Here is a 21,101-nt window from a genome sequence, read left to right on the forward strand (position 1 = left end):
CTTCATTGGTTTATTTTCGCGCCATCCTCTCACACAATGAAAAAAATGTAAATAGATCAGAACTTTTCATACTGGCGCAAGTTATCTAGTAATGTAGAATCAATCATGAACAATCTCTAAAGATCAAATCTAAATTAATTGACCTTACCTTAAATCACTCAACACATTAATTAGAAAACAAATATTTGATTTTCAGAAAAATCGCTCAATCACATTAACCTTACCTTAACTCACGGATGGTAATCAATCTCCAAACAAAGGAAACAATACATCGAGGAAGCAGTAAATAAAATCCCTTTTTATGACATGTATATGATCTTCCCTTCCCTCTTCGTTGTCGAGCGTTCTTGATTCTCGAGGCCGATACTTGGGCTGCATCACTGGGTCGCAACGGTGCCAGAGGACGAGAACGGCGAGGCCGGGTGCTGCGGCACCGCGTTGGCCACAGCCGGTGAAGGGGGCGAAGAAGGGCGGCTTCCCTGGCCGTGGCCGTGGCCCTGGGAGTTGGTGCGGTGGAAACGGCACTTGAAGGACCCGACGTGGGTGGCCGGCGTGCAGACACACTTCGAAGCGGGCCCGTGGCCCGTGCCGGACGGCGCCGACGCCGACCCGGGCCACCTCCTCCGCGTATTCTTGGAGCTGTGGCTGGCAGATTTATATGAAATTAATTCCCTAAGTTGTGGTGGCAAATATAATACACATAATCCATATTGTTATGCACTAGCGTGTGTGTGTGAAATAGATGGATTATGGTCCCGTACCCAATAAGATGGATATGTGTGTGTGTGTTAGAGAGAGGGGGGAGAGGGGGAGAGAGAGTGAGGAAGAGGGAGGGAAAGTGTGTGTGTGTGCGCGTGTGTGTGTGAGTGTGTGTGTGTGTGGTGTGTGAGGATTTGATGATAAAAAAGGTCCCCAATGTCACTTGATATGTATGAGAATATTAATATTGAACTCTTGAAGTTAATGTGGCCCCGTTGCAACACACGGGCGTTCTTCTAGTTAGGAGTAGATTAGGAGTAGAGATCCTTGCACTGAAACGTCGCTTATGAAAGTTGTCTTTTGTGTACCCAGTTTCACCATTATTTTGTAAAAGCTTTGTGTTTTTTATAGTGTCAACCTTACAATAATTGGGAATTTATGATTGATAATTACTCCCTTAAACTAATATAAGATCATTTAGATAACTAAAGTAGTGATCTAAATGCTTTTATATTAGTTTACGGAGGGAGTAGTTTAAATTATACTGTCACTTACACATTTTTGTAACTAAAAGTCTGCACTTTCCATATGTATGATATATACTATACATATCTAACTTAAAATGATCACACTTTTAATACATTGATCAGGACTTAATTGTCTTACTAATCACACGTAAATCAATTTGTGCCAAGGCTAATAGCCAAGTTCTGCACAAACTGTTCATGTTTCCTTCATATGATTGCTATTGTCAGAAGATTCTTTTGAACATTTAAGTAATACTGATCCCACTTTCAGTTATGTGTGCAAAGGCCAGTAGCAAAATAATGACTGCTCCTTGCTTCGGATATTTCCTACTTCCAGGCTTTATCTCATTATGCTTTTCGCACCATGCTGATTTGTGAACGAGAACCTACATGATCATCCACCCTGATTTGTGAATTTGTACTCACATCCAGACACTTAGGTATGCAATATGGTTTTGCTCTTTTTGTGTGATTGTCAGCATTCCCCGCTATTTTTTTTTACAATCAGAGGAAAACGAAAAGAGAATTCACTCTACAATGGATGTCTGAAGCTACGTCCCTTTCTCCCAGGCATTTGTAATTTTGCCGCTCTGATTGCGATCTATCTTTGATGGAGACGATGCTCTACCTCAATGCGGTCTAACTCTATGGTGCCGTGAGGAAATACCCAAGGTACATATGTGTGTGTGTGTGCGCGCGCGCTAATATAGATTAACTACAGATATGTACATCGATCCCATCAGTGATCACCATGTAAATCAACAGCAGCTAACAGTACACGAATTCTCTTATAAATACTAAAAAATAATCCTACTTATTTTAACTCAAAATTAAGATACTATTGTTCTAAATATATTAGAATTACTTGAATTTGAAAATAGTTATGGTTGAATTTAAGGTGACCTGCATATACTTAATCCTTTAGTTTAATCTTTCAAAGTTTAAAATATTTATTTTTGATTTTGTATGGTGGAGAAATTATTCGATTACAAATTATTATGGATTTCTAAATAACTTTAACAATAATTTTAAATCCATATTTATAAAAGGCAGTCAAAATAAAAAATAAATGCATCATAATTTATATTATAATTATCTATTATTTGGAACAACCATTTGGAGCTGCCGTAACTAGCCGAGGAGGTTTGAGAAGTGTGGTACTTCCTGACCGGCGTCGAACGTGCAATTCTTCGGGAGTGCGAGACGTCCCATGCTCACGTATACCTATTTTTATCTTTATATTTTCTTTACCTACTAATCTTTACCTCGTGTGGAGAGGAGGTAGGTCGCCCCTTCTTGCGGACGCACGAACAAGGGTCTCACGCTGCCGCCGTGCATCAGGTGTTCCTGATGTGCCCCCCTTGCTGCGTAGGCGAGGCTTATTTTCTGTGTCTCCTCAACCTAGATTACAACATTGTATGATATGTGGTTTTTGTTCTGGTTCATATGGATCAGACAAGAGCTTTCCTTTTCTGTTGGGATTTGTAGCTCATCTGGATTCACGATTGTAAAGCATGGATTAGTTTTCAGAGTTTCCACTCTGTCATGTGCACACCACATGTTTGAAAAAACACCTACCAATATAAGCTGGCCTTAGCCACCGTTGGCGTGCACCAGTAAATAGTCGGTCCCTGCAGTGGGGGTGGTGCTTGCTTCCAAGGCTGAATCTATAGGGACAATGTGTTGCATTAGTTCTGATTTTTTCGCTATTGAGGTGCACGAGAAGTAGTTTTGGAAGTCCTGGAACTACGATGGAAAACGGGTCTAGGTGTGGAGCCACCGCCATGTGATAGTACTTCAACTTACAATTCGTGTGAATCCACTGCCTATTATCATTGCTTAATTTGCATTGATTGTTCCAGTCACATATAGCTAATTTTAATATTCATACGTGTTGAAGGTTGATTTGTGCATGAAATGCTTTGTGAATCTGAGCGGTTTGGCTTTTTATCAAGGAATCTCGCACAATCTTTGTTTTCGACAGCAATTGGTGCAGGTACAGAACAGGGAGCAGTTCTCCCTTTGAACATTTGTATCACGTTGCTTGGTAGCAAGTTTTGATGTTTCCTAGTCAAAGAGAACAAACATGTCTCCAAGCATGCCGAAGCCTTTATTCAGATTCTTTATGCTGGAATTGATGGCCTATCTTCCATTTGCCAGAGAGATGGTCTTTGCTTTATTGTCATTAGAATGTGCTGATGAAGAGTTGAAGCTGGAAGAAGCCCAACCGTCCAATTCTGAAGACCTATGGATTGTCTCCTAAGTGTTGAGCTTAGTAAGAGATAACATAAATTGTGAGCTTTCATCTGAGAAAGTTGTGCTGGTATCTGGTTGGAAAACATGTTTCCTATTACCACCGCCCGTAGCAGATCACATTTGTTTCGTAATATCTCTAGCAATTTCTCTAAATCCATTTTTTGTATGGCTTGATGATTCATCATTATATGCCACGCATGCTGTGTTCCGTCAGGATGAGGGGTTTCATGTGGAAGGCCAAAGGATCCTTCAGTTTGCTTTCTCAATGTTTGACTAAATATTTCATTCATGTTCAACAGACCTTACGAGCAATCGATGGAGGCACTTCGTGAGCTAGCTTCCTTGTGGCCGGATTGATAGAGGCACTGCATGAGGAACCGAGCCACCGATGCAGGTCGGCGCCGGCTCCATTGCACACGGCAGCCACCACCACATCTGTCGTCTCTGCATCCAAACATCTGCTCCCCGCTGCTGCTTTGTGAGCTACCTCATCCAGCAAGGACGCTACTGCCGCCGCTGCTTCTGAGGACGCAGGAGCCGCCTCATCCAGTGAAGACTCGCCGATGTTCCATAGTTAGGCCGCCGTTGCCGCCCTTTGTTTCCGCACTAAATCGTAGGTTTTTGTTGGCCCCTAAATTTTATCCTTTGCTTATCATGGTTATTACTTGTCCTTCCTCTGCAGAATTGAGCGCATGTTTTTATATTATAGTATAGCCTTTGAATTCCTATGTACACATTACTTTAGACGTAGTTGAACTGTGCATATTTAGCAGCTTTTCTACTTACAGGTAATTGTTCTTAACTCTGGTTACATTTCTGTATGGCCACAAAATTCAAGCAATTCTATATATACATACTTTGGTCACAGTATGATCATCAAATACAATATGACACTTGCCGCTAAATTTCTTCAGCTGTAAATCTGGGAATGTACTTCTCTTTATGTAATTAAGTTTAGATTACTAGATCTTATGCAAATGGATTTTTTGTTCCTTAGCCAGTCCGTCTGTGGATCTCCATCTCCACAGACGGACGTTGGCTGTGTTCGATGATGGAGCTACCTGTGTTGGATGTGTTGTCGGGTAGGCTGACTGTTTTTGTTAGATCTGAAATACACTGATGCTAATATACAATGCTACTGCTGGGACCTGCTGTTTATTTATAGACAACTCCTGAATTTAGTGTATGCTTATATTTTTGAACCTATTTTTGTTCTTGTTAGTCATTAAAAATTTAGTTTTACTGCTCAAAATCATATTACAATGTTTCATGTTACCACAGATCATGGCAAGGAATAAATTTTACTTGAACCAAAATCATATTCTACCAACTTAATTAGTGCATATTATCATTTAGCAGTACGCTAGATGTACCTTCCTATGATAAATGGAGATCTTCTGTAGATGTACTGCTGTTCCGTCAGGCATTGAACTTCTCAATGGCTTACCATGAAAGATATGTGTAGCTCTAATTTTCTCCTTATGTTTCTGTTTTCAAAGATAATTCTTACTCCTTTTGGAGTTACCATTTTTAAACATGTTTGGAATTATCATCTGTGTAGATCTGTGTAGATTTCGCCGAACAAGACTTTCGCCCCGCTTTATAAATAAAGTAACCACCAAGCACAAAGTAACAAGGTAACAACGAAACACGGAACGCGCCCACACAACACCACCGCAGGCAGGGTCCAACGCACACACACATAGACACACTCAGACCCAAGTTTAGCTGTGGGCACAACACAACAAGCCCAGTACAGATGCACTACAAGACGCCCCAAGACAGCGGCGGCGGAGGTGTATGAAGACGATGATCTAATCTGATTCTGGAGATGGCGGGGGAAGCGGTGGAGCCAACCGGAGAGCCATCGCGCGAAGCTGAGTGATGATGGAGGTGATGGCGTCTCTCTCCCTGGGACGGCTAAGCGGCCACCAAAGCTGCAAGTAAGCAGACCATTTGAACAAAGCATCAGTAGCATGATGAAGAGGAATACGCCAAATCACAAGTTTATTCCTAACGGATTTCAAACTCTTCATATTTACATCAAAGAGTGTGTTTTACGAATGCTCGTCATGTATACTAAACTCCCTGCCCCCTCCTTCTCCTGTCACATGTGTTGTTCCCTTGCCGTCAGTGAGCTCCATAAACACACAACTACAGGGTGCAGAATACTTGCCACTTGGTTAGCATTTTAGTTAACGTTGTAGTGTAACACTATATTGTTCGACAATAAATGAATTCCACTACATCCAAACGAACTTATTGTGCTTCCAAAAAGAATAAAATCATCTTTAATATTTTGCTTATATTCATGTTTCTTAACATGTTTGGACCTGTAGTTTCCCCCAAAATGCAGTGTTTACTTTCCATTTGGAGCATAGGGTGCAATTTTTATCAGTTGCTGACTGAAAACCAACTTCCTTGGTAAAACCACTATCCACCTTCAAATATACTCCCTCCGTAGAGAAATATAAGCTTCTCCGAGGGAGTATACAAGTTCTCTGATAAGGTAGTCGTGGGAAGACTATATTTTTGGTTTACATTGTAAATGATTTGAGTGACCACAAATGTGACTTTTTTTTTTGTTTCTTTTCAGTTTTCAGCTCCTAGACGAGAAGGCAAGGATGTACTTGAGCAGTATGAGAAGACCCAGTTCCATTATCTCAAAAGTCAAAAGTTTCCCATTTACTGAATTTGGTACTATTTTTAAAATGAATAGTCAATCTACTATCAACATCACGATTATGTGTCAATTGTAGATTCTTAGTTGCTTAGAATTATTTTATTTGTTTGATTCCTTCTGTTGATATTTATTCAACAACAAAATATTTTCAATATTGGTCCATGTGAGGATTGAACATGTGAATGGATGTGGCATCAAACTAAGTCTGGTGACACCTTGCTCACCTTTTTGCTTGGAGTCTGGCTCTTGCTCCATAGTGAAGCATGGGCACAAATATACAACTAAACCTTCACAAATTACATGATCGTGTGCGTGGATCGTTTCTCCCAGTGCAACGCACGGGCATTTTTACTATTACTAGTTACTAGTTACTATTACTAGTCTTTTCCTAATCTCTCCCTAATAATAAAGCACGGATTGGGTCTCCGGATTCACCGTCGTGGCTTTTTTGCAAAAAGTCCATGTACCTTTTAGTATTCAACCCGCAGTCACGTCCTAATTGAATAACGATTCGTGATCAAAAAAAGTGTCCCGAGCATATGCTGCATCGCCCCTGCCGCTTGGCCTTGCTCAGCACCGGCGCAGCCCACCCCGCCGCCTGACCTCGCCTCGCACCGGAGGCGACCACCACCATCCTCGCCGCTCCCTCCCCTCCCCTCCCCCAGCCCAATCTAGATGTCTAACCTGCCCCCTCCCATCTCTGAGCATAGCATGCTCCGTCGGCGGCGGCGGCAGCGGCGGCTCCTTCTGGCCGGATTGAGGCGCGGAGACCCATGCTCCTCTCATCTGGTTGGATCGCCTCCTCCGGTAGGATCTCCTCTCCGAGCTGGATGTTGAGCACGATATCCCTGCTCTATGGATCGCCTCCCCTCATACGGTCACCCCGACGCGGCGACCCTGCATCCTGAGACCACCAACGCCGCCTCCTTCGACCACGGGAAGGAACCTAGATGCACGTCATGGATGAGGTCGGGGCAACCTCCCCCACAGGCCAGTTTATATCAAATTAAGCTTTCTATTTTCTTCGAATCTTTAGTTTTGCAGATTAGTTTTGTCGATGACGGCAAGGTGTTTGATGGAAATCCAACCTGACTGTACGCTTGCTATGTAGATATTTTATATGTCCACAAGGCATTTGATGACAATCCAAACAGGTATTTGATTATTCTCATATGACTCTCAATGTTATGACTAGATTAGTTCATCTAACTAATCATGTTCAGGTTTTTTAGGCACTGTATGTTATCCCTAACCAATTGCAGAGGTTGCAGTACAAACATGTAGGATACAGATGCATTCTATAGTGTTCTTCATGATGGCTGTACTGACGGATATGATTGCCCTTGTCTAAATACTAAGATCCAACTTTACATGCAGGTGAGGAATTAGTAATCTTCTTTCGCATGTTTTTGTCTTCTTTACCACTTCAAATTTGTTTCCACTTTCTGCAGTCGTACCCATGCCAATTTGTTGGAGCAGAGATCATCTGACTTAACTGAGTCTAAGTCAGAGGGATGTCCATCCATGCCGCATCGGACGACAATGAAATCTAGAGAGGCTCTATGGCTCAGGTCGCCACGAAACCAGTGGCCCATCCGGCTCCTTGTGACACAAGTGAAGGAAACAACATGCAAGGTGTACAGAAACAGCGTGGGATCGACCAGAACGATACCGCCTGGGCCGGATGGTACGCGTTGCTCTGCTCGTGACCTCATGTAAATATCAATAGTCCGCCTTTCTCTTGTCATCTTCCACACGAATAAGAACACTGGAATTGATTGAACCCCCACCATCTAATTTCGTTGGAACTTGATCAATTTCCCTTTTTCTCACGGAAAAAGCATCTGATTGAACTTGATCAAATATCCTTTTTTTTCTTATAGAAGAAGCAACTGAGATGGAATTATGGAAGAAGAGGCTAACACCACACACATCCAGATTCCAGTAAGTACATATATATTATTATTCCAAGTACATTCACTTTGGCACAAGTTCAATATTTTGTCATCCAGAGCAACAATTCAAGTTTTGTGCTATTCAGTCGTGTTAATTCTGGATATTTTTGGATTTGATTATGTTCTGGGTTCCATTAGTTCAATTATGGGCAATAGTGGCCATTTAGTTCCGTTCAAGTTCAGTTCTGGGTGCCAGCAATAGTTGTCATTTAATTTAGTTCAAGTTTAGTTTTCGCTGCCATTTAGTTCAATTCAGTTAGGAGCAACAATTGACATTCAGTTCATTTCAGAATTCTGCATATGTACTTCTGTCCAATTCTGCACTTACACAAAGCTTACTGGAACACTCATTTACTCATAACATTCAAGCAAACACTGAAAATTTTTACCATTAATTTTGTTTTTACAGATGTACAAGTAGCAACTGCAATTCCTATTCAGTCGTAACAATAATATTTAGTGATCTCAATTTTCATGCCATGCTGAATTAAATTCAGCTAACATCAGCGATTTAGTTGGACGCTTCCTGCACTTTCAACTTTATAAAATGATTGTTTGCGATCAGCAACTCATTAGACGGCGGTGGCAGTGGCGTGATTGGCCCACTTGAACACAAACCACAGGACGTCAACAACACAGGGCCTATGGAACCTTGTCCTCTGGTCCAACCATTGCTTCTCCTCGTGACACCTGTGGTCTACGGTGACAGGGCCTTGGCTGGCGGCTAATGCCACGAGGCCTCGGAGCCGGACTTGTGCTCCTCCTCTTGGGAAGTCGTCGCCAGTGCGGTGGCCCTGAAGCCGGTTGGACGCGTCTTGTGTGCGCTAGGGCAGTGGCATCGCAGAGGATGAAACCAACACTGGTTGAGAGCGGCCTCGATGGTGTGGTGTAGCTGACCACGACCGTGGGGATGGGCGTGCCGGACGCGTGAATGGAAACGGTGAGTCCATGCCGGACCCTCCTTTGGTGAGCGAACAACGACGACAAGTGTAGGGGAACTCAAGAAAGGAGGGTTTTTTCAGAGCTGGAGCGCCACTTTCCCTCTCCCTTCCATTGGACTGGGTTGCATCATGCTTTTGGGCCGATCCTGCTCTGTGTTTCCACGGGCTCCACCTGCTGTCGTGGATGCGCAAAGAATGGGATACACACATCCAACAAATTGTATGCAAGTAACATGAGTCTTCTACTTTTCAGTTTTTTCCCTGCTTTGATGCTGATTATCCTTTTCTATATGCAGTCGCTAGGCGCTTGGTACTACAACTTCTACATGTCGACGACTTTGGACAATAAAGGTGAGGCCCTTTGTATCTCGATGGCAACTCTACAACGGATGTTTTGCTTTCAGGCATATGTAATTACACCACTTTGATTGCCGACTGTCTTCGACAGCGACGATGCTCTACCTGGGCGTGGTCTAACTCTACCTCGGCCAGGTGTGGTGCCACGAGGAAGCACCCAAGGTACATGTGTGTGTGTGCGCGCGCGCAAATATAGATTAACTACAGATAAGTACTTCGGTCCCATCAGTCGCCACCAAGTAAATCAGCAGCAGCCAGTAGTAGAAGAATTCGGTTTGACATTTGATTTATGCTGGGTAATTTGAGGTGTGCCTGTTGGTTATGCCATTTATCTTTTTTCTGTCAAGCAATTGTTTTCTATTGCTGTGATAGGCCTGAATCAGTTTTTGTTTTTTGTATACACCGAGATGAAGCTGAAAGTTATGACGATCAGATCAAATACCAAAAGTTGTAACTCGGATATACCATGATATTTTGAATGGTGTGCTACCTTAATAGCTTTCAGTGGTATGTTGTCTGTTCAATTCCGAAAATAAGATTTGTGGTAGGTTGACCTGTTGACAGCTTTCAATGCTACTGTATGTTGTTTGTTCAACTCCGGTCACCGAAGCTGAATTTCCATACAAAACCAAGATTTGTTCTAGGTAATTATTTAGGCACCAAGCAACAAGTCCATGGATTTAAAATATGCACACAACGACAAACATTTGTGTGGATTTTCTGTAGGTGTCTCTGTTGACCTGCATGTTTGCCTGATGAGTGAAACATAAGTGATTCCAGTTCTACATATATGTAACATGCTATTTTTGTTGGCTTATATTAACATGGGAACCGGGTAAGTTTCTGCAAATGTATTCTTTTGGTTGTTTTGTGTCATTTGTATCCCGGTCAACAACTTGAGAGATTTACTTTGAGTAAATTCATGGTCTGAACTGGCTGTAGTATTCATTGATCAAATAATTGTCGTCTAACGAGTGTTATTGATAAAGGAGGAGCTTGAGAAAATGAAGGTAACTATGAAGCTTCCTCTATACATGATGAAGTGGGCGAATGCGAAATACAACAGGAGTTAGAGAAAGGCACACCTTGCACTTATCGTTTCCTGAGTGCCAAAGAAAGGCTCACTGAAAGTATCAAATTTATTTAATGCGAGGTAGTGACAAGCTTTAGAGTTCAACCTTTTAGTGGAGTGCTTTTATGCATATAATCTTAATATAATTCATAATTGTAAATAATGGGAAGCAAACAGTGGTACATACATTGTATGCATTGTGAAAGAAAATATTTTTATAATCGTGCTTGTGTTTAACAAGAATTGGTAGAAACAATTATGTTTTAATTTTAATGAATATATATTACACCTTTTGTATAAACTAAGTCATATTGTCGCACTATCATTTTCTTTCCTTTTGTTTGTTGGTTCACCTTTTTTCTCCCGTTGCAACGCACGGGCTATTTTGCTAGTAATAATAAAGTACAGATTGACTCCTTGGGTTCACCATCACAATACAATTTCTTTCTGTGAATTTATGCTTTCAGTTTGAATTTAAAACATATACGCGAGATGGTACTAAAACCGTTTCATTCGATCACGTTCGCTGCGTTCCTACTAACTTCAGTCTGCTAGTTGGGCCGTTGGGCCAGCTTGAGTACAACACGAGAAAGGAAAACATTCACATCCACTTGGGCCCGTCCAAAAAAAGTTTCATACGTAGTCATCCTGTCCACGGCCTTACGATCTTCTGATTTTTGTTTCTGATCCAGTCAGTTTCTGATAAAAAACGGAGGAGCGTTCCTTCTTAGACTCGCTAGCGTGTTTGTGTCCGGCTTCTTCACCAAGTTATATTAGGCCAGCGGACCCTGGAAGCACAATAGATCTTAAAAGTGGATTCAAAAGCCACCAGCGATAGCCTGCACCTTCAGATTTTGTTGGAAAGCTTAGACGGCCGACACGTTAGAAACCTACGGAAAGGCATGATAGGGGTTATGGGGCGTTGGGGAAGAGGGGGCTTGCATGGCAGGAACCCTGAACCGCTGCGGCCCGGCGCCGTGACGGGCAAGATGGAGCTCAGGTTTGGGGGAGGATCCGGTTGCGATCACAGTCGGAGGAGGAGCGGAGGACCATCCATGGCCGCAGTGGCGAATCCACCGCACGTCACTGCGTCCGTCGTTAATCGGCTTGAACATAGCCGCGCGTCCAGCTCTCCATCGCCACCATCCTACTGTTCGCACATGAACAGTTGCAGCTGCCATGTAGTTCCGTGTTGCCTCCTACCTGTCGGCTCGCGTACGGCGCGCCGAGAAAAAGCTGCCTCACATGCGGTTCACCTTGAGAACCAGGTACGCGAGGACTAGGCAATGCTGCAGACGATAGCATGCCTCACCGGGTGTCTTGAACGCACACTCACACCATGGCCAGGTGGGGGGGGGGGCAGTGTCCGACGCGAGCCTCTTCGATTCCTGGCACCTTCTTCTCCTTCGCGTGCACGGATGGTGCCCGCCCGCCATGGTCGTTGAGGGAGTCCTGGATTTGGGGGTCTCCGTGTTGGAAATATGCCCTAGAGGCAATAATAAATTGGTTATTATTATATTTCCTTGTTCATGATAATCGTTTATTATCCATGCTAGAATTGTATTGATAGGAAACTCAGATACATGTGTGGATACATAGACAACACCATGTCCCTAGTAAGCCTCTAGTTGACTAGCTCGTTGCTCAACAGATGGTTACGGTTTCCTAACCATGGACATTGGATGTCGTTGATAACGGGATCACATCATTAGGAGAATGATGTGATGGACAAGACCCAAATAAATGATAATGCATATAAACTTGAGCTACCTGTAGATTTTGGGGTTAGTCCCACTTTTAACATTGCAGATTTGAAGCCTTATTTGGGTGAGGAAGATGCGCTTCCGTCGAGGACGACTTCATTTCAAGAAGGGGAGGATGATGAGGACATCAATACCATTGTTACACCCACAGCCCCTACTGTTACATATACTGGACCAATTACTAGAGCTCGTGCACGCCAATTAAATTACCAGGTACTTTCGTTTCTTGGTAATGATTCTAATGTTCATGAGATTATGATGCTGCCTAAATTGGATACATTTGTTTTGCTTACAAATGAAGGGCCTAGCTTGGAGAAGGATGAACATTGGAGCAAGAACACGCATGGAGTTGATGGCATACACAAGGGGATCAAGAACGGAGTTACAAGTGATGATTTCAGGACTTTGAAGCCGCCATAAGAAGTGCATGAAGCCTTGGACGAAATATACAAGATGACCACTTCATAATATTTGTCCATAGGCTATTCTAGGTGCTGCGTCACCTTATTAATGGGCCAGGCCCATGTAATTTCGAAATACTTAAGTATAGGCTATTTTTAGAGTCCGTATGTGTGGGAAAACAAGAGTTAGGGTTGGTTTCGGACCCCACCCTCAAGGGCCACGAAATTCCCCCCCTCTTCCTCCATATATACAGCCCTTAGGGCGTCGTTTAGACTTTGGGTTTTGTTTAGATTAAAAGTTCGCCATAGCTGCAACTTCGCGTACTTCGTTTGTGTCCAACGACCAGACCAAGACGTCACAGAACCCCACCTTGATCAATAAAGCTTTCATCTTATATTCGCAATATCCAGATTGCAATCTCAGTTTCTTGCTTGTTCTTCGTTTGCTCGCAGGAAACAGACCCTCGTGGTCAGGTTGATCGTGCTCCAGCGTGGTCAATAACCCTCGGAAGTTGGTTTAGCGATTGTTAAGGCGCGACGTCTCACACGTTCGTAGTCGGATCGTCAAGGTCGACTCCCACAGAAAACGATAGCCACCATCTCATCGAAACATCGGGACACCTTAGCCTCTATCAAGTGGTATCAGATTTCCAGGTTGCTCGGTGAGATTTTACAGTTTTTCGTAGATTAGATCGAGTCTGTTCTTCATACCTACAGTCCACGAAACAGCCACAAAATTTTTTTTAGGGTTAGTTCATCATATCCGAACCAATCTGAGCCTTTGCATAATCTTTTTAGGGTTTTTGCTTTGTTGAATTTGCGGTTGCATCGTCGTGTCAAGTTGCTGGTCTTAGAGTCTAGTCTTTTAGAGTTTCGAGTTCTGGTCATAAGTTGTCACGCCACCGCCGCACCATCATCATCGCCCATCTACCACTTTTGCTAATCCGCCACCGCTCTGAATCCAATCCGTATCCATATACCACCACCAATCTGTATCCATATACCACCACCAATCTGTATTCATATACCACCACCGCTACCATATACCACCACCGCTGCCATATACCACAACCATATATCCACCACCAATCCGAGTTCTTCTCATATTAGGTTTGTCCTTGAGATCAATCTAAATTCCGATTCGTGTTTCCTTGCCTGCGTAGGTCTCGGAAAAAAAAGAGAGCCTGGAGACCCCCGGGCAGTTTTTAGGCCAAAATTTTCACGGGCAATTTTTTTCCCTATCCTATTTTTAGGCTTTTCTGAGTCTTTTGAGCCACGTGCCATCATAGTGATTTTTTGTCGCACTTTTTCGTCGTCGCTGCCCTAATTTCCGAAAAAAAAGTGAAAAAAAAATTTCGTGCCCATCCTATCAGTTTGACGAGGGAAGAGTTTTGAGACACTCGCCATTATAGTGATTTTTCGCAAAAAAAAGAGGAGCGCAAAAAAAAAGGAGCGCAAAGAAAAGAGAGCGAAAAAAAAGAGTTCCAGAGTGTGCTTTTCCCTTATACGTGCAGTGCCATGATTTTGTTAGTGTTCTAGGCTCGCGTCTCTAGCACGGTCTAGCCTAGGACCAGCACAGTACCGTCGTTGAGCGTTTATTCAACTTTGCATCTCTGAATTGATTATTGCTGACCCTTTTTGCTACCATACTGTAAGCCTTCCCAGCTCCACATACATCTACGTCGTGCGTTTGACTCTCCCTGGCAATCGCTCTATCCAAGCTTTTGAGAGTTTTGACTATAACGGTTGCCGATCACCGCCTGCTGCTGGGTAAGAACTGGTAAGAATTTGAGATTTGCTTGACGGATTTGTGACACCCGCCACCACCACCACTTGTTAGTAGTCTGTAGGATCATATTCTTGTGTGTTCTATTGCTGCTAACCATGCCAGGATCACAATTCGACGAGACTGACTGGGAGAACTTGACGAACAAGGAGCTTCATGATACGTTTCAGTAAATGATGAGTGTATAGGTGCAAGATGTGATAAACAGATTTGAAGAGGCCATGGAGAAGATAGATGGCATGGAGAAGACGTTTGAAACAAAGCTCGATAACAAGTTTGCTGAATTGCTTTCGCGTTTTCCACCACCACCACCGGCTGCTCCTGCCGCACCTCTGCAACAACAGCAACAACACCGACTACCTCCACGTCGGGAAACAGCCCTCCGCCGAGCGAGCCGTGTCCCTCTTCAGACGGGCCAAACTGCTGGTGCTGCTGTTGATACTTCTATGGCTCCTACTGCTGATGTGGAGGAGGATGATTATGTGGGAGATTATGAGGATGAGGTTGATCAAAATCAGAACTACGTGCCACCACCAGCACAGCAACCACCAGGTCGTCCACATGCAAATAATGGCAATGGTAGGGCTCACCCTCAGGTACGAGATCATGACCATCTCCCTAAACTAAAATTGAATATTCCACCATTTGAGGGTAGATATGTTGCTGATATATATCTTACTTGGGAGTTAGAAACTGAACAACGATTTACATGTTTACAATATCCCGAGGAGAGACATGTTCCTGCTGCTGTTTGTGCTTTCATTAGTTTTGCATGTGTTTGGTGGTCTGAGCATTGTAGATTATATCCTATTCCGGCTACTTGGGCTGCTTTGAAAACTGCAATGCGTACTTCTTGGGTTCCACCATATTATCAACGTGAATTACTTCAAAAATTGCAACGCTTAAGATAGGGAAAAATTTTTGTAGAAGAATATTATCAGGAATTACAAACTGGCATGATTAGATGTGGTATTGTTGAGGAGAATGAAGCTATGCTTGCACGTTTTATGGGTGGATTAAATAGAGAGATTCAGACGATTCTAGAGTATAAGGAGTATACTAATATCACTCGTTTATTCCATCTTGCTTGTAAAGCTGAACGTGAAGTGCAGGATCGACAGGCATTGGCGCGGACTAACTTTTCTGCAGGTCGACCTTCATCATGGACACCACGTGCATCATCTACTTCCACACGTTCTGCTATACCGGCGCCTCCGTCGGCTGCCACCTCCAACCGTGATACAATAAAGCAGGCACAATCACCACTATCTGCCAAGAGCACACCTTCTGGGCCTACAAAGAGCCCTTCTTCATCCATGGCATCAACAGGGCAAACACATGATATTATTTGTCGACGTTGCAAGGGTGGAGGTCATTATGCGAGAGAATGCCCATCTAAGCGTGTGATGATTGTTACTGAGGATGGTGGGTATGAGTCCGCTAGTGACTATGATGAGGAGACTGGCTCTTATTACACGTGACGAACACGGTGGAGACGATTCTGATCATGAGACGCAATACATGGCTCCTGAAGATGCTGACAGGTATGAATGTTTAGTTGCTCAACGTGTTTTGAGTGTGCAGGTTACACAAGCTGAGCAAAATCAGAGGCATAATTTGTTCCATACAAAGGGAGTTGTGAAGGAACGTTCTGTTCGCGTGATCATAGATGGAGGGAGCTGCAATAACTTGGCTAGCATGGAGATGGTGGAGAAGCTATCTCTCACCACAAGACCACATCCACATCCTTACTACATCCAATGGTTCAACAACAGCGGCAAGGTTAAGGTAACACGTACTGTTCATGTGCATTTTAGTATCTCTACATATGCTGATTATGTTGATTGTGATGTGGTACCTATGCAAGCATGTTCCTTATTACTTGGTAGACCATGGCAATTTGATAAAAATTCTGTGCACCATGGTAGAAACAATCAGTATACTCTTGTTCATAACGATAAAAATATTACTTTGCTTCCTATGACTCCTGATTCCATTTTGAAAGATGATATTAATAGAGCTAATAAAGCAAAACAGGAGACAAATAAGAGTGAAAATCAGATTGTGGCAAAAGAATTTGAGCACCAAATGAAGCCTAATAATAAACCATCTACTGTTGTTTCTGAAATTAAATTGAAAAGTGCATGTTTACTTGCCACCAAATCTGATATTGATGAGCTAGATTTTAGCAAATCTGTTTGCTATGCTTTTGTGTGCAAAGAGGCATTATTTTCATTCGAGGACGTGCCTTCCTCTTTGCCCCCTGCTGTCACTAACATTTTGCAGGAGTTCGCTGACGTCTTTCCACAAGATGTGCCACCGGGATTACCACCTATTCGAGGGATTGAGCATCAAATTGACTTAATTCCCGGTGCTTCGCTACCCAACCGTGCACCATACCGTACCAATCCAGAGGAGACGAAGGAGATTATGCGTCAAGTACAAGAACTGCTCGACAAAGGTTATATACGCGAATCCCTTAGTCCTTGTGCTGTTCATATCATTTTAGTGCCGAAAAAGGATGGTACGTCGCGTATGTGCGTTGATTGTAGAGGCATTAATAATATTACTATTCGTTATCGTCATCCTATTCCTAGGCTAGATGATATGCTTGATGAATTGAGTGGCTCTACAATATTCTCCAAAGTTGATTTGCGTAGTGGATACCATCAAATTCGTATGAAATTGGGTGATGAATGGAAAACAGCATTTAAAACTAAGTTTGGATTATATGAGTGGTTATTCATGCCTTTTGGGTTAACTAATGCACCTAGTACTTTCATGAGGTTAATGAACGAAGTTTTACGTGTTTTCATTGGAAGATTTGTGGTAGTTTACTTTGATGACATATTGATTTATAGCAAATCTTTGGAGGAACATTTGGAACATTTACGTGCTGTTTTTATTGCTCTACGTGATGCACGTTTGTTTGGAAACCTTGGAAAGTGCACCTTTTGCACCGACCGAGTATCTTTTCTTGGCTATGTTGTTACTCCACGGGGAATTAAAGTTGATAAAGCCAAGATTGAAGCTATTGAGAGTTGGCGCAGCCCAAAACGGTCACACAAGTGAGGAGTTTCCTTGGCCTCGCTGGTTTCTATAGGCGTTTTGTGAGAGATTTCAGCATCATTGCTGCACCTCTCAACGAGCTTACAAAGAAGGATGTGCCTTTTGTTTGGGGTACCGCATAGGAAGAAGCCTTCACGGTATTGAAAGATAAGTTGACACATGCTCCTTTACTCCAACTTCCTAATTTCAATAAGACTTTTGAGCTTGAATATGATGCTAGTGGAATTGGATTAGGAGGTGTGTTATTACAAGATGGAAAACCTGTTGCATACTTTTCTAAAAAATTGAGTGGGCCTAGTCTGAACTATTCTACTTATGATAAAGAATTATATGCTCTTGTTCGGACCTTAGAAACATGGCAACATTATTTATGGCCCAAGAAATTTGTTATACATTCTGATCATGAATCTTTGAAACACATTAAAAGTCAAGCAAAACTGAACCGTAGACATGCTAAATGGGTTGAATTCATTGAGACTTTCCCTTATGTCATTAAACACAAGAAGGGTAAAGAAAATGTTATTGTTGATGCCTTGTCTCGTCGTTATACTATGCTTTCACAACTTGACTTTAAAATATTTGGTTTGGAGACCATCAAAGATCAATATGTTCATGATGCTGAATTTAAAGATGTATTACAGAATTGTAAGGAAGGGAGAACTTGGAACAAGTTCGTTCTTAATGATGGATTTGTGTTTCGTGCTAACAAGCTATGCATTCCAGCTAGCTCCGTTCGTCTTTTGTTGTTGCAGGAGGCGCATGGAGGAGGATTAATGGGACACTTTGGCGTCAAGAAGACGGAGGATATACTTGCTACATATTTCTTTTGGCCAAAGATGAGACGGGATGTTGAGCGTTTTGTTGCTCGCTGCACTACATGTCAAAGAGCTAAGTCACGACTCAATCCTCATGGTTTATATATGCCTTTGCCTGTACCTAGTGTTCCTTGGGAGGATATATCTATGGACTTTGTTTTAGGTTTACCTCGAACAAAGAAGGGGAGGGATAGCATATTTGTTGTCGTGGATAGGTTCTCGAAAATGGCACACTTTATACCATGTCATAAAAGCGATGATGATGTTAATGTTGCTGATTTGTTCTTTCGTGAAATTATTCGCTTACATGGTGTGCCAAATACTATTGTTTCAGATCGTGATACTAAATTTCTTAGCCACTTTTGGAGATGTTTATGGGCTAAGTTGGGGACTACTAAGATGTGCCCTTTTGAAATTGTGTATGGTTTCCTACCTCGTGCACCTATTGATTTGTTGCCTCTTCCATCTTCAGAGAAGGTTAATTTTGATGCTAAAGAACATTCTGAATTGATTTTAAAAATGCATGAGTTGAGTAAGGAAAACATTGAGCATATGAATGCTAAATATAAACTTGTTGGAGATAAGGGTAGAAAACATGTTGTGTTTGCGCCTGGAGATCTTGTTTGGTTACATTTGCGTAAAGATAGATTTCCTAATCTGCGCAAATCAAAGCTAATGCAACGTGCTGATGGTCCTTTTAAGGTGTTAGAGAAAATAAATGATAATGCATATAAACTTGAGCTACCTGTAGATTTTGGGGTTAGTCCCACTTTTAACATTGCAGATTTGAAGCCTTATTTGGATGAGGAAGATGCGCTTCCGTCGAGGACGACTTCATTTCAAGAAGGGGAGGATGATGAGGACATCAATACCATTGTTACACCCATAGCCCCTACTGTTACATATACTGGACCAATTACTAGAGCTCGCGCACGCCAATTAAATTACCAGGTACTTTCGTTTCTTGGTAATGATTCTAATGTTCATGAGATTATGATGCTGCCTAAATTGGATACATTTGTTTTGCTTACAAATGAAGGGCCAAGCTTGGAGAAGGATGAACATTGGAGCAAGAACATGCATGGAGTTGATGGCATGCGCAAGGGAATCAAGAACGGAGTTACAAGTGATGATTTCAGGACTTTGAAGCCACCATAAGGAGTGCATGAAGCCTTGGACGAAATATACAAGATGCCACTTCATAATATTCGTCCATAGGCTATTCTAGGTGCTGCGTCACCTTATTAATGGGCCAGGCCCATGTAATTTTGAAATACTTAAGTATAGGCTGTTTTTAGAGTCCGTATGTTTGGGAAAACAAGAGTTAGGGTTGGTTTCGGACCCCACCCTCAAGGGCTACGAAATTCCCCCCTCTTCCTCCATATATACAGCCCTTAGGGCATCGTTTAGACTTTGGGTTTTGTTTAGATTAAAAGTTCGCCATAGCTGCAACTTCGCGTACTTCGTTTGTGTCCAACGACCAGACCAAGACGTCACAGAACCCCACCTTGATCCATAAAGCTTTCATCTTATATTCGCAATATCCCGATTGCAATCTCAGTTTCTTGCTTGTTCTTCGTTTGTTCGCAGGAAACAGACCCTCGTGGTCAGGTTGATCGTGCTCCGACGTGGTCAATAACCCTCGGAAGTTGGTTTAGCGATTGCTAAGGCGCGACGTCTCGCACGTTCGTAGTCGGATCGTCAAGGTCGACTCCCACAGAAAACGATAGCCACCATCTCATCGAAACATCGGGACACCTTAGCCTCTATCAGAGGACATCTAACTTGTTTTTGCAGCATATGCCTTGTGATGTGATATGGCCAAAAGGATGTGATGATTGATATATGTGATGTATGAGATTGATCATGTTCTTGTAATAGGAATCATGACTTGCATGTCGATGAGTATGACAACCGGCAGGAGCCATAGGAGTTGTCTTAATTTATTTATGACCTGCGTGTCAACATAAAACGTTATGTAATTACTTTACTTCATTGCTAAAGCGTTAGCCATAGTAGTAGAAGTAATAGATGACGAGCCAACTTCAAGAAGACACGATGATGGAGATCATGGTGTCATGCCGGTGACAACGATGATCATGGAGCCCCGAAGATGGAGATCAAAAGGAGCAAAATGATATTGGCCATATCATGTCACTATTTGATTGCATGTGATGTTTATCATGTTTTACATCTTATTTGCTTAGAACGACGGTAGCTTAAATAAGATGATCCCTCGCAATAATTTCAAGGAAAGTGTTCCCCCTAACCGTGCACCGTTGCGAAGGTTCGTTGTTTCGAAGCACCACGTGATGATCGGGTGTGATAGATTCTAACGTTCGAATACAATGGGTGTAAGCCAGATTTACACAGCAAAAACACTTAGGTTGACTTGACGAGCCTAGCATGTACAGACATGGCCTCGGAACACGGAAGACCGAAAGGTCGAGCATGAGTCGTATAGAAGATACGACCAACATGAAGATGTTCACCGATGTTGACTAGTCCATCTCACGTGATGATCGGACACGGCCTAGTTGACTCGGATCATGTTTCACTTAGATGACTAGAGGGATGTCTATCTGAGTGGGAGTTCATTAGATGAACTCAATTATCATGAACATAGTCTAAATTGTCTTTGTAAATATGTTGTAGATAAATAGCTCACATTGTAGCTCCCTATTTCAATACGTTCCTAGAGAAAGATTAAGTTGAAAGATATTGTAAGCAATGATGTGGAATGGGTCCGTAGTCCGAGGAGTGTCCTCACTGCTACA

General features: G+C 42.6%; 1 long non-coding RNA gene across 15 annotated transcripts; it reads left to right on the forward strand.

The window, feature by feature from the left end:
- Positions 1 to 6,689: 6,689 nt before the first annotated feature.
- On the forward strand, positions 6,690 to 10,712 carry LOC123127427 (uncharacterized). 15 transcript variants are annotated; one of them, XR_006462480.1, is made up of 7 exons: positions 6,690 to 7,133; positions 7,277 to 7,319; positions 7,398 to 7,542; positions 7,617 to 7,852; positions 8,049 to 9,281; positions 9,358 to 9,412; positions 9,510 to 10,712. It is a non-coding gene; the product is annotated as an uncharacterized lncRNA (long non-coding RNA). The 15 variants fall into 15 exon arrangements; XR_006462476.1 differs by having other exon boundaries at positions 6,690 to 7,542; positions 7,617 to 7,880; positions 8,049 to 8,109; positions 8,530 to 9,281; XR_006462481.1 differs by having other exon boundaries at positions 6,690 to 7,542; positions 7,617 to 7,880; positions 8,049 to 8,109; positions 8,686 to 9,281.
- Positions 10,713 to 21,101: the final 10,389 nt, after the last annotated feature.

The sequence above is a fragment of the Triticum aestivum genome, chromosome 6A (genome assembly GCF_018294505.1).
Source record: "Triticum aestivum cultivar Chinese Spring chromosome 6A, IWGSC CS RefSeq v2.1, whole genome shotgun sequence".
In the NCBI taxonomy this organism is placed as follows: Eukaryota; Viridiplantae; Streptophyta; class Magnoliopsida; order Poales; family Poaceae; genus Triticum; species Triticum aestivum.